General features: G+C 39.8%; 1 protein-coding gene and 1 pseudogene across 1 annotated transcript in view; one reads left to right on the top strand and one right to left on the bottom strand.

The window, feature by feature from the left end:
* The window catches only part of LOC119260937 (cytochrome c oxidase assembly protein COX18, mitochondrial), an 86575-nt gene that overhangs the window by 50753 nt on the left and 22754 nt on the right, over nucleotides 1-13068 (top strand). The gene's annotated exons all lie outside the window — the stretch shown is intronic.
* On the bottom strand, nucleotides 9494-10278 carry LOC119260584 (40S ribosomal protein S6-like; annotated as a pseudogene).

The raw sequence follows: 13068 nt of genomic DNA, 5'->3' as shown, positions 1-13068 counted from the left end.
AAGCCAAAGATCCAGCAGTTAGGGAGAGGGTGGGAACACACCCTTCCTGTGCGCTTTCAGAGGGATTGTGGCCCTGCTGAAAATCTTGCTTTCAAATTTTTAGCCTCAAGAACTGTGAGACAATAACTTTCTTTTAAGCCATTCATTTGTCCTTTATCTCTTTGGTTTCTTTTTTGTGTCATTTATTAATTTTTTTACTCAAGTAACATTGCTTTACAACATTGCTTGTGATTTAGAGATATAGTTATCCCCCTTCAAGGTATTGTTTTTGAGATACTTGCTTATGACACCCCAAGAAATGAATGCACTATCAAAATCCAGTTAACAAAGTGAGTGCCAGAATGCTTCAGGCGCCTGCTCTGTCTGTCTCTTATGCAAATTTTTTTTTTTCTAAAGGGTGAAGATGGTCTCTGATGTAGCCTGTAGGTAGTATCATTACCAGTGGGTATATTGGGTTGGCAGAAAAGTCATAACTTATTTTTTCTTTGAAAAACATAGAAAAATGTGACATGACTTTTCTCCCTATCCATTATTTCCATGTGCTCTTGTGGTTGAGGTGAACTTTGCTGAGTTATGTGAACTTTTTCAAAATGAACCTCAACATGAACTCTGGATGAATATGTGCTTTATTTTTGAATCAAGAAGCATAGTTATTAAAAAGATTTTAAACAATACTTTTTATATGGATTTTAAGGACAATTAAATGTTACCCACATTTAAATAACTGTTAACATGAGTGTAATTGGGCAACCTCAGGTAAGGCATGTACCTCTCTGAGTCACACCTATATTTATAAAATGGTAGTAACAGTTTCCTGCATACATCAAAAGGTTGCTTTATAAAAACGAAAGAGTGTGAAAACCCTTTATAAAGTGTGATATACTATGCCCTTTTGTTGACATTAACCAAGTTTATGACTATTGTTTTATTTATGATTTGCACTCTGGCCTCTTTTAAAATAAATTTGAGATAGCTAATGAAATACACAAACTCTAAGAAAATTAAAATACAAAATAAACTACAAAAAAACCCGCAAGGGAAAAGAGAACACAAATACATCTCAAACAGTAAGCTAAAATAATGTGGTGGAGACTGCCTTAGCAGACAGCGAGACTACCACGCCCAACTTTCCTTTGCAGTTAAAGTTCTGATATGGTCCTTAAAAACAGGTCCTAATAAATGAAAGTGGTCTGTGCCACTAAGTCTACCTCAGAAAGCATCCTAGAGGTGCTTCTGCATGTCATATATTCACAGTGGAGGGCATGGCGATGAAGACTGAGCGATCTAGAACCATGTGTTGAATCTGACAGAGCTTCTGTTAGCCTAGCATGACTGTGAGGGCTGATGCTTTATTTCCTCCACCAGGCAATCTTCCCTGAGCTGCTCTCTCAGCTGGTAATGAACTATTGCAGCCATCACATTTTGGGTCTGTTTGTTGTAGCAGCTTAGTCTATTCCATACTATATTTGAGTATTCAATTTAGCTTTCAATGTTTCTGAATCATAGACTGCTAAAATTGGGAGACACCTTAGAGATGTAGTCTACTGCACTCATTTTTTTTTTTTTAGAAATTTATTTATTTATGCATACAAGAACCTGGGTACAAACCAGAGGTGTGGGGGGGTGATGTGGTGGTGGTGGTGGTGGTGGTGGTGGTGGTGAGATGATCCACCAGAGAGAGAATGGGGAACAGAATAGGCAGATTGATTGAAATACACTGCTGAAGGGAGCAGTGGGCAAGACAAGAAGAGGTCTGCTGTACCATGTGGGTCAACTCCCTGGCCGGCTGGGGATCGAACTTCTGCTGCAGTGGCTGTGGATTGCTTCACAGTGCTGTGCTTAACCCTTTATGCTACCAGGGAGGACCCTACCGTACTCATTTTTCACATGACCATCTCTGTCTGTTTCAAATCCTCTAGTGTCGGGTCTCCCCTGGTGGCGCAGTGGTTGAGTGCTGGGCTGCGAAGCTGCCTGCAGCCTCTGCTGCGCTGGTTGGATCCCTGCCCACTGGCGAGGTCCCACATGGCGCGCAGACCTCTCCTGCCACCCGCTGCTCCCCTCAGCAGTGTACTTCGGTTGATCTACCTGTTCTGTTCCCCGCTCTGGCTCTGGTGAATTCTCTCACCCTCTCGCACTTCTGACTGTACCCAGTGCTTGTATAAATAAAAAAAAAAAACAAATTCTCTAGTGTCTCAGATCGCCTTCCAATTTTTTATCTATCTATCTATCTATCTATCTATCTATCTATCTATCTATCTATCTATCTATCTATCTATCTATCTATTTATTTATACAAGAACCAGGGTACAGGCCAGATGCGTGGGAGGGTGAGCGGATTCACCAGCGACAGAACCAGGACCAGAACAGGCAGACTGATGAAATACACTGCCGAGGGGAGCAGCGGGTGAGACAGGAGAGGTCTGTGGTGCCATGTAGGATTCTCACTGGCGGACTGGGATAGAACCCATGCTATAGAGGCTCCGGACAGCTTCACAATGCGGCACTCAATCGCTTGCACCACCAGGGGAGGCCCACACTTTGCTCTATTTTAATCATAGTTTTGACTTAGAGGCTTCTTGACTAGACCTGAGTTCAAGGATGGCAGAAGAGTTTATCTGGGACATCTTTGTGTCCCTAATTTTTAGCATAATATATGGAATGTTTCTCAAATAAGTGAAATGTTTTTTAAAAACAAATAATTGCAGCAAATATTTATGAATGCCTTCCATGTGCCAGGTTCTTTGCTAAGTGGGATCCAACAGTAACTAAAAATTGACAAGGCACCTTCCTTCATGGGGATTACAGTCTAGTGAGGGGGACAAGATGTCATTTAAATCATTACACAAATATTTTTTTAAAAAAAGCCTTGGTGGGCCTCCCTGGTGGTGAAAGGGGTTAACATGCAACCTATGAAACTATCTGTAGCCACTGCAGCATGAGTTCAACCCCCGGCCAGGGAGCTACCCACATGGTGCAGCAGACCTCTCCTGACTTGCCCACTGCTCCCCTCAGCAATGTGTTTTGGTCAATCTGCTTGTTCTGTTCCCCACTCTGTTTCTGGTGGATCCTTTCACCCCCCACACCTCTGGCCTGTACCCTAGTTCTTGTATGCATAAATAAATTAATCTTTAAAAAAAAAAGCCTTGGTAAGTATTGAATATCTATCAGCCATTCCAGCTTGAATTCTCGGTGATCTTATCTGGAGTGGTTTCAGTGAGTGGTGGGAGAAGAAGCCAAATTACAGCAGGTCTAGGATGAAATTGTTGTGTGTTGGTGGGAAGTTGGTATAAGACAAGCTTTCCCTCTTTCTGAAAGTTTGGCTGTGAGGGTGACAAAGAGAGGTCATGAGTTTGAGGGACAGCAAGGGATAAGGGAAAGTTCTTGTTTTTAAGAAAATGATGAGGTTGAATTTTTTTTCTTTTTGCTCTGTGAGGAAGAGCTGGGTGGAATGGAAAACACTTAAATGATCTTGGAGGAAATGTATAATTATTGAGCCAAGTTTCAGAGATAATGGAAGAAAATGTGGGTGAACCTCAGAAAGGGAAAAAGACACCGTTTCACAGATCCAGGATGGAGAAAAGAATGATTAACATTTGGGGGTGGAGATAGAGAAATTTGGAAATGTTTGCATCTTAGTATTGTCTATGATTTATAGACAATATAGAAACATTATGCATATGACTAATGTTAAACTTTAAAGTCAAAAGTGTGATACCAGCATGTAACTCAATTCTTGCCATTTTGCAATGTGGGAAACTAATGAGATCTAAATGGACAGTTTTTCAGACTGGAATGACTTGATAGTATACTCATTAGGTTAGCTTCTCATACATCTTATTTTGACTTCTGTAGAGCAGGTTAATAATCAGTTCAAAGTTGAACTTTGTGGTGCATGAGTCCCATGAAAGAAAAGTTAAATAAATATGTCTTCACCTGAGCACATCATAATTAAATACGGAACACCAAAGCCAAGAAATAAAAGAAATCTTAAAAAGGTAAAAGAGAAGAAAAATATTATCTACAAAGGTAGGTAGTTAGATTAGGTAGGCAATAGACTTCTCAGTGGCAATAATAGAAGACAGAAGAAAGCAGGATAATATCTTTAAAGAAAACTTAGTTGTCAATCTAGTATACCCAACTTAGCTTTGATTGAAGTTCACACATAAATTGAAAATATTTAAGAACAATCTTGAAAGAATTTAGTAGCTGTACATTCTCACTGAAAAAATTACTCGAAGAGATGCTTTAGGAATAAAAATCATTGAATGCAGAAGGAAGGAACAAGAAACAAGAAGCATTATAACAAAACAAATTAGTAAACATAGAAATGTTAATAATCACTAACTAAAAGGTAACACTGTTGCTTTGGAGATAAAACATAAATGAAAATAAAATACTAGGCAATAATAATATATAAAATAGGAATGTGATTACAGTGACTAATTCTCAAGACCATTTATTATTCAGGAAAAAAAGATAAATTGTTTCTGATTATGTAGGTGAAAAGTTAGAGAAATGGAGTATGTAAAATTCAAATAATTTAAAATCTGAAAAAGTAAATAAAACTTAAACCAAATAAGAGAATAAAAAGAGGATTATTGAGAATTTTTCATATTGTGGCTACTGGATCTTTTTTGTCTACATTAAAAAAATTCTCACTATCAATTGTGAATGATTTTGAGTATAAACTCAAGTTAAAGGGAGAATACAGTTTTCCACCATGCCTATCCATGCTGACCAATGTAGTGCACAATATTAATGTTAGTTTGTGTCAATTTGGAGATGAGATCATATAAATAAAAATTCTAGCAGAATGAAAAAACAGGTTTAGAGGGGCCTTCCTGGTGGCACAAGGGGTTAAGACGAAGTACTGTGAGGTTGCCTGCAGCCACTTCAGCATGAGTTCGATCCCCTGCCAGGGAGGTGACCGACTGGTGCAGCAGACCTCTCCTGTCCCGCCCACTGCTCCCCTCAGCAGTGTATTTCAGTGGATCTGCCTATTCTGCTCCCCACTCTGTCTCTGGTGAATCCTCTCCCCCTTGTACCTCTGACCTATACCCCAGCTTTTGTATACATAAATAAAGTAAAATAAATATTAAAAAAAGAACATCAGCAAAGAAACACAGGAAATCCAGTGAAAAGATGGTTTAAAGATAATTGAGAGGCAATATGAAGAGGAAATTCAGACTGGCTGGCAAGCTCATAAAGAACTTGCTATAATCAGAAATGAAATTAAAACAACAGTGAGATGCTATGTTAAAACTGTCAGAAGAGTAAACAGAAATGTGCATGTAAAATATTGGTTAGGATATGCAGCAACAGATACTTTTATGTTCTCCTGTGGATGTGTTCATTGTTGTTATGCTTTATGACCTAGCATATTCTAGGGTGGTTATCCCAGAGAAATTATCGCACATATCTCTGAAGATATATATGAGTAATTAATGTTAAGACAGGAAATAATGTTTGTTAGAACTGACGGAAGTATGAAAAATTTGAAAAGAGGAGATAATAGGGCAGCTTGGAACTCATTATCCTCTTTTTTGGGGTTGAGTTTTGAGAGAGACACATAAAGCCATCTGGGTTGACATGGGGGTATCACAAAGTGTCAGTTATTTGTGTAGGTCTTTATGCAAAACCTTACTTTTGCTTGAGCCACATCTAACAAGGCACAAGAGGGGAGGAACATGGGAGAAAAAACTTGGTATCTAGAGCGAGAAATGAGGCTGAGGAACGGAGCCCAATTCTTCAGCACAGAAGATGAGCAGTCACAGAGGCCAGGAGCTCAGGGCTCAGGACAAAGGCGCAGCAACATGGGGATTCCTGAGGGAACCCCATGGCTGCATCCACTGAATTCAGCATGGGTATCTGCATGATGCCCCGTAGGGCTGGCCGCCACCAGCCACATTTCAGTAGATGATATCGTGACCTGCCCACAGTCCTGCAGACAATCTACTGGACAGGAGAAAGGAGAGAAGAGGAGGTATTTTCAAAAAGTCTGAGAAAATTATTCGAGAGAGAGTTAGCCTGAAAGAAATAGTTCAATAGAAAGAGACAGAGATGTCTTTAGTTAGTAGGGGTGTTTGATAAGTTTTAAAAGATGATGCATCTAACTCCTATTTGTTTGAGTGTAATATCCGTGCCAGGAGCTTGGAATATTTCCTTATGCATTTTCATTATACCGCATTAAGTGTATGATTCAGATTGTTCTTTTTCACACTTGGTCTAAACAGATGGAAATCCTGTGGAGCAAATTACAGGATGATTCAGAGCAGGAAACACACTTTCACAAGGAAACAAGAATCACAAGGCCATGGTACTCATGTGTACCATGAGTTCACCCAGAGCCTATTAAACAGAGGCCCTTGCAGAATAAAAGCTGCTGCTGTGAATCCTAATGGTTTTGACAATCCGAGAAACTTGAGTCAGCCTTACTCAGGTGATTTCAGGCCTTAGCAAGTTCTCCTTGTGCCCACTTCCAAAAAGGAATTTTCTGATAGATGCTGCCCTTTGCTTTTTAATCCTTAACTAGAGCCTTTATTTTCCACTAAAATTTCCGCTAGGTATGCACTGTGAGAAGAATTTTAGAATCTGTTGAGTATAAAATCTGAGAATAGAAAGGTGATTGAGTGATCAGTTGCTTTCCCTCTTTTCTCCTTCTCTCTGTTTCTTTCTCTCTCCCCTCCTCCTGCCCCCTTTTATATACACATACTCAAGAAAGCCTCACCCTGCCCCTTCACTCCTGTACTTACTTGTGTTTACTATTTCTTTTTTTTAAGATTTATTTTTATTTATTTATGCACACAAGAACTGGGGTGTAGGTCAGAGGTGGGGGTGTGTGAGGATTCACCCAGAGACAGAGTGGGGAACAGAACAGGCAGATTGACTGAAATACACTGCCGAGGGGAGCAGTGGGTGAGACAGGAGAGGTCTGCTGTACCTCGTGGGTAGCTCCCTGGCTGGAGATCCCACTTGTGCTGCAGTGACTGACTATAGCTTGGTAGCACTGAGACTTTAACCCCTGTGCCACCAGGGAGGCCCCTTGTTTGCTCTTTCTTTGCATATGGTTCAGTTTCTCCATGTCCTGTACAGACTAAAGTGTCTTTGAGCTTCATATCCAGGACTGCTTCTCTGTGGCACCATCTCTCTGGTGTCCTTAGAGCAAAAGGGCAAGAAGTAGTAAGAATGCTAACTTATTAACTTATGGGTTTCTTGCTCAGAACAGGAATCTCTATGGCAGCAACAGAAGGGTAAGGGAAAATGGGAACAGAGGACAGGAGAATCGTTCTGGTGTCTTTGGCATCTGGTCACACTAGTGTCTTAGCTAGTTCTATGACTAAGTGGCAATGTTTCCCCCCAAAGAAAGGATGATATTTATTTATTTATTTTTAATGTTTTATTTATTTTCTTACATCTTTGTTAATTTTTGGATTGTATTTGATTTCTCCACTCCACTATAGTTCCTGCAGTTCTTCTATCACCATAGCACTTGTGATCCATCACTCTAGTCCTTTGTGTTCTTCCTGCCTTTGCTTTTGCCCCTCCCCTATATGCTGCTGTATGCCTCAGATCTATGGGCAGCTTGCAAGTTTGTATTTTGCCTGACCCTTGGTTTGGTTTCTCTATATTCTGCATATAAGGGAAACCATCCAATATTTATTTATCTTTTTCCTTCTGACTTACTTCACTTATCATAATCTCTTCCAGTTCTATACATGTTGCCACAAATGGCATGAGTTTATCTTTTTTGATTGCTGAATAGTATTCCATCTTGTATATATACCACATCTTGAGCCATTCTTTTGTTTTGGGACGTTTGGGCTGTTTTTATATCTTAGCTATTATAAATAGTGCTCTAGGTGGCAATCTTAACTTCCTAGGTTCAGTGGAGTAATTGGCAGTGTCTAACATCCTTTGAAGCTATAATTCACTGTCTTTGAACTACTTTATAAACTCTTTAAGTTGTGAAAACTGATGGTGATGCAAATGATTTCTGTTCATGGAAATGCAAATTGACTGTCCAGTGAGGATGAAATTGGTTTTGTTCTTTGCATATTACAAGCATTGCATCTAGCATACACTCCATGTATCCATTTGATTTTTCCTTTGAACAGTTCAAGTTCTTACTGTTTTGTTTCTCTATATTCATATTTTCATGAGTGTCATTGTTCATTAATGAACAGTTAAACAAAAATCTGACACATGTTCATTTAAATTTAAATTCAAAACAATTATTCCTTTATATAGGTTTTGGGTCTCAGGAGACACCAATGTGGTCCACCTGACAAAACCAGATCCTCAAAGTTGTAGGAAAGGGTACTGTTTGGTTTTTGGGGTGAATCCAAATGTCAATAAAATGTGCACTTTACCAAATCTGTTTCTCCAGGTTTTTGTCATCTCTTATATTGTATTAGATACTGACATTGTGGTTTATTTTTGGCCTTGAGCAAGGTCAATAAGTTATTCCCCCTTATAGTGGCAATGTGACTTTATGGTTTTACTATTTGGAAATTTATCTATAGAGATACATTCACTGTTGGGAGAGAGAGAGACAATTGGGAACACAATTTAGTTTTTGTTTGTTTGCTTGTCTACTTGTCTATTTTGAACTCAAATGAAAAAGTCTATTGAATGTCTCCTTAATTTTACTGGTGATATAGCTTTTTTGCACAGGACCACTAAGAATCTTTTTCTTTTCATCATTAATTTAGAGTCTTTTTTCTTAATGCAGAATATAATTGAACAAATCAATTGTCTAATCAAGGCTTTATCTGCAGTGTTTTTTTGGAAAATGATTTTATTCTTTATAATCACAGATGACTGTTGCCTTAAGGAAAAATAAAGCTCATTTTACCTATAGAACCAAAACTTACAAAGCCTTTCCAGTAAAATGGGGCTGACACCTGCCTTATAAGTTTCCAAATTTCCAGGTGTAGGGAAGATCACTTATTCTTAGGTCAGTAACTTCACTAAATTTGGGGGGAGCTCAAGAAGAGAAGAATTTACCCAAACTTACATTACAGATTCTGTAGTTGAAACAAAATTTGCACTACTGCAGCAACTATAAAAATAACCAGACCAGTCTTATTTTATAAGTAAGAACAATATTTGAGATGATGATGATCATGGGGAGAGATATCCCAAGATGTATCTGGAATGGCAGGAAAAGACTGGGTATCCTTTCAACAGAAGATCATGTGCTTGATGCGCCCTTCCAGGAAATCTGAGTCTATGAGTCTGCACTTGTCATTGCCTTTGAGCTATTTTACAACACTCGGTTGTAGAAAACTGATGGTAAAGTCCATCCATAGGAATGTAAATAAATTTTGTCTAATGAAGATACAATTGATTCTACTGTATGAATCTGAACAAATTCACCTTAGCATTCCTTATTGCCTTTGTGTCTATTGTATTATTATTATTATTATTAAAGATTTATTTATTTATTTATTTTGATGTCTGGTCTTAATTATTTGTTACTTTTAGAAAAATCTCATTTTTGACTACACTCAGACTTGGAGGTGGAAGCTCTCAGAGAAGACAGCCTCCGTCTCTTGGCAATCTGTTCCTGGCGTTTTTCTTTGGCCTCCTTCATTCTCTTGGCCAAAAGTTTAGCACACTCTGCAGCTTCTTCCTTATTTTTCTTAGTACGCTGTTTCTTCAGAGCAATACGCCGACGTTTGTGCTGCAGAACGCGTAGAGTAACAAGACGCTGAATCTTGGGTGCTTTGGTCCTGGGTTTCTTACCTTCCTTGTTTAGGGGCTTTCTCACAACATATTGGCGGACATAATCTTCTTTAGAGAGATTAAAAAGTTTTCGGATTCTGCTGGCTCTTTTGGGCCCCAGGCGGCGAGGCACAGTAGTGTCAGTGAGTCCAGGAATATCCTTCTCTCATTTTTTCACAATGACCAAGTTGAGAACACAGGTTGGCATCCACAACACAACCCTGAACAGATTTGCGCTTTCTTTCACCAGTCCTCCTCGGTCTGTAACAGGAATGGCCCCTGCTCAGCAGCAGGCGACCCCGACCATGGGTCAAGACACCCTGCTTCATGGGGAAACCTTGTTTGTCGTTTCCACCACTGATTCGAACCCATAGCCCTTCCATTCTTCGCCCAGAGCATCTGCAGCAACCACTGTGGCCACACGTTTCTCATAGAAAGTTCGAAGTTTGCGCTCATCGTCCACTTCAATGAGTTTTTGGCAGCCAGTGGCTGGGAAAGAGATGTTCAGCTTCATGTTGAAGCACCCGACTGCCTCTCAGGTGCCACGAAAAAGAGCCCTGAATTATTTTTTGAAGTAGTTTTTTTTTTTTTAACATATCTGTTTCCTCATTAGTTAGTTACATTGATTATTTTGAGGTAACCCTGGGTTAAAACACTGTATGTGATTCAGAGGTATAGGATTCCATCTCCTCAGAGGTACATCATCAGTCACTCCCACCAGCCTTCCCCCACAACCCATTGTGCAACTCCTCAATTGTTTTCCTCCCTTCCCCTCTGCCCAGATATGCCATGACTTCCAAGAATTGCAGACTCACAGGAACTGGGATATAATAAAGGTTAACTGTTTTCATCTTCTAAAAAAAATAAAATAAAAATAACAGACAGATTTCTGGGTTTGTTAATGGTTTGGTTTTGTCTGCCCCTTTGTTTTGTTTCGCTATATTCCAAATACAAGTGAAAACACCCAGTATTTGTCTTTTTCTTTCTGACTCATTTTGTTTATCAGTGCAATTGTGGATATGTGTTAATTTCATGTTTTCATGAGAGTCATAATATTACTCTTTAAAAATATTTTACCTCCATATAACCAGTGGGGAAGAGAAAATGAAAATAGTTAATATTTAAATTATAGTATTTAGGTTTGATTTTGTCCTAACTATCTAATTTTGGAAACAAGGAAGTGTCACATAAGAGTAAAAGGTAAAGTTAATAGTCATTTGAGAAGTGCTAGTGAATACTTTTTTGGAATTCTCCCGGAAATTGTGAAAAAGAGAATGACGCTAATGTTTTTCTAAGTGAGATAGTTTCTAATTCTTTGTTTAACAAATCAGCTGATAGGTCATTTTACAAATTTTGGTGATAGGTCACTGTATTAATTTCCTGGGGCTGTATAACAAACTGGTTGCTTCAAGCAACAGAAACTTACTGTCACACAGTTCTAGAGGTTAGAAGTCTGACATCAAACTGTCAGCAGGGCTATGCTCTCTCAAATCTATAGTAGAGGGCCTCCCCGGTGGCCTACGGGTTAAGTCTCACCTCAAAGGCCATCCACTCAGCCTGAGTGCCATCCCCTGCCAGGGAGGTGACCCACATGGCACAGCAGACCTCTCCTGTCTTGCCCGCTGCTCCTCTCAGCAGTGTATTTCAGTAAAATCTGCCTGTTCTGTTCCCCACTCTGTCTCTGGTGAGTCCTGTCATCCACCCCCACCCCTCCCCCCACACACCTCTGGTCTATACTCCAGTTCTTCTATACAAAAATGAATTAAAAATATTTTTTTAAAAAAATCTGTAGTAGAGAATGACTTCTTAGCCTCTTCTAGCTTCTATTGTTTGCCAGCAATCCCAGAATTCCCTGGCTTGCAGATGCATCACTCCGACCCCTATTACCAGGTGGCCATTATGTTTTCCCTGGGTGTTCACTCGTTGAGTTCCTGTGTCCAAATTTCTGCCTTCTATAAGGATATTGGTCATATTGGATTAGGGGCCCAACCTACTCCAGCATGACTTCATCTTAATTTAATTACACCTGTTTCCAATTAGGTCACATTCAAAGGTACTGAGGGTTAAAAGTTCAACATATGAATGTGATGGGGGGCAGGAAGGACACAGCTCATAACAAGGAAAAAGTTAGAATTTTAGTAAACAGAATCTGGTAACTCATAGCCAGAGAATTAACCAAGAACCTTGATAATTTGGTATATTCTCTGTTTTCTTTCAGGCTCTGAGTCAATGAAAATTAGGGGCCAGGGCCTCCCTGGTGGCGCAGCCGTTGAGCGCTGGGTTGCAAAACTGCCCACAGCCTCTGCAGCGCTGGTTCGATCCCCGGCTGCTCTCCGGCCACCGGAGGAGGGTCCCGCATGGCGCACAGACCTCTCCTGCCACCCGCTGCTTCCCTCAGCAGTGTGCTTCGGTCCTTCTGCCTGCTCTGCTCCCGGCTCTGGCTCTGGTGAATTCTCTCACCCGCCTGCACTTCTGACTGTACCCAGTGCTTGCATAAATAAATAATAAATAAATAAGTAAATAAATAAATCTTTAAAAAAAAAAAAGAAAATTAGGGGCCCACTGGATCCCTGGTTTTTTTTTTTTTTTTTTTTATCTCTCTGTTGGAGAGCTACTTGGAGGCTAGATAGGTCCATCAGAATAATTCTATTTTAGAGGTAGCTTGGCATGTGGAGCTCAGCATGGGTACAGACAGTGGTAATGTGCGGCTGAGCCAGCAGAAGAGGTAGAAAAGTCCAGACAAATTGAAAAGGACCTTTCTCCTAATTTCCCAGCACATCACAGGAGCAATTCCTACTGGATCCAGGGAAAGAGGCTTCACTCCCAAAAGAATGGTGATCTTCTCCTTCCAGAGTATAGATTTATGAGTTTTCCTGTTGATTTCTTTATTTTCATCTTCCTAGTTGCTTAGAGGAAAATCAGGCTAATTCTGAAAGGATAACTTCCAACCTAAAATCTTTTATTGCTGCTTTCTGGGTTTGTGGTTTTGGGTATTACTCATACATTTACATCCACAAAGTAAGCTTGAGTTGGTGAAATGTGGTCATTAATTAGTCAATTAATTTAAGTAAAACCTTCCCTGTGAGATGGTTCTTGTATCATCTTTCCAGTGAATCTGAAACCAGGTTTCCAATAATTTTTGATCATGAAGGGTCAGACTCATGGTAGAAAAGTTCATGGAAAGCTTGGGGTGTTAACTTCTTTCCTGGCTGTATTCCAGCTGGTTTTAAATTCTTCTGCTTGCTTTGGCTTTCCCACATTACTTCTTTATGTGGGTGTTATAGGAACCTTCCTTTCAGTGTCCAATAAAACTCACCCCTCCCCTCTCGGTCTTGCTACAAA

Source organism: Talpa occidentalis, unplaced genomic scaffold, assembly GCF_014898055.3.
Source record: "Talpa occidentalis isolate TD23 unplaced genomic scaffold, MPIMG_talOcc4v2.1 talOcc4.6, whole genome shotgun sequence".
In the NCBI taxonomy this organism is placed as follows: Eukaryota; Metazoa; Chordata; class Mammalia; order Eulipotyphla; family Talpidae; genus Talpa; species Talpa occidentalis.
The sequence above is the reverse complement of the archived record's forward strand: the minus strand, read 5'-3'. Positions and strand labels throughout refer to the sequence as shown.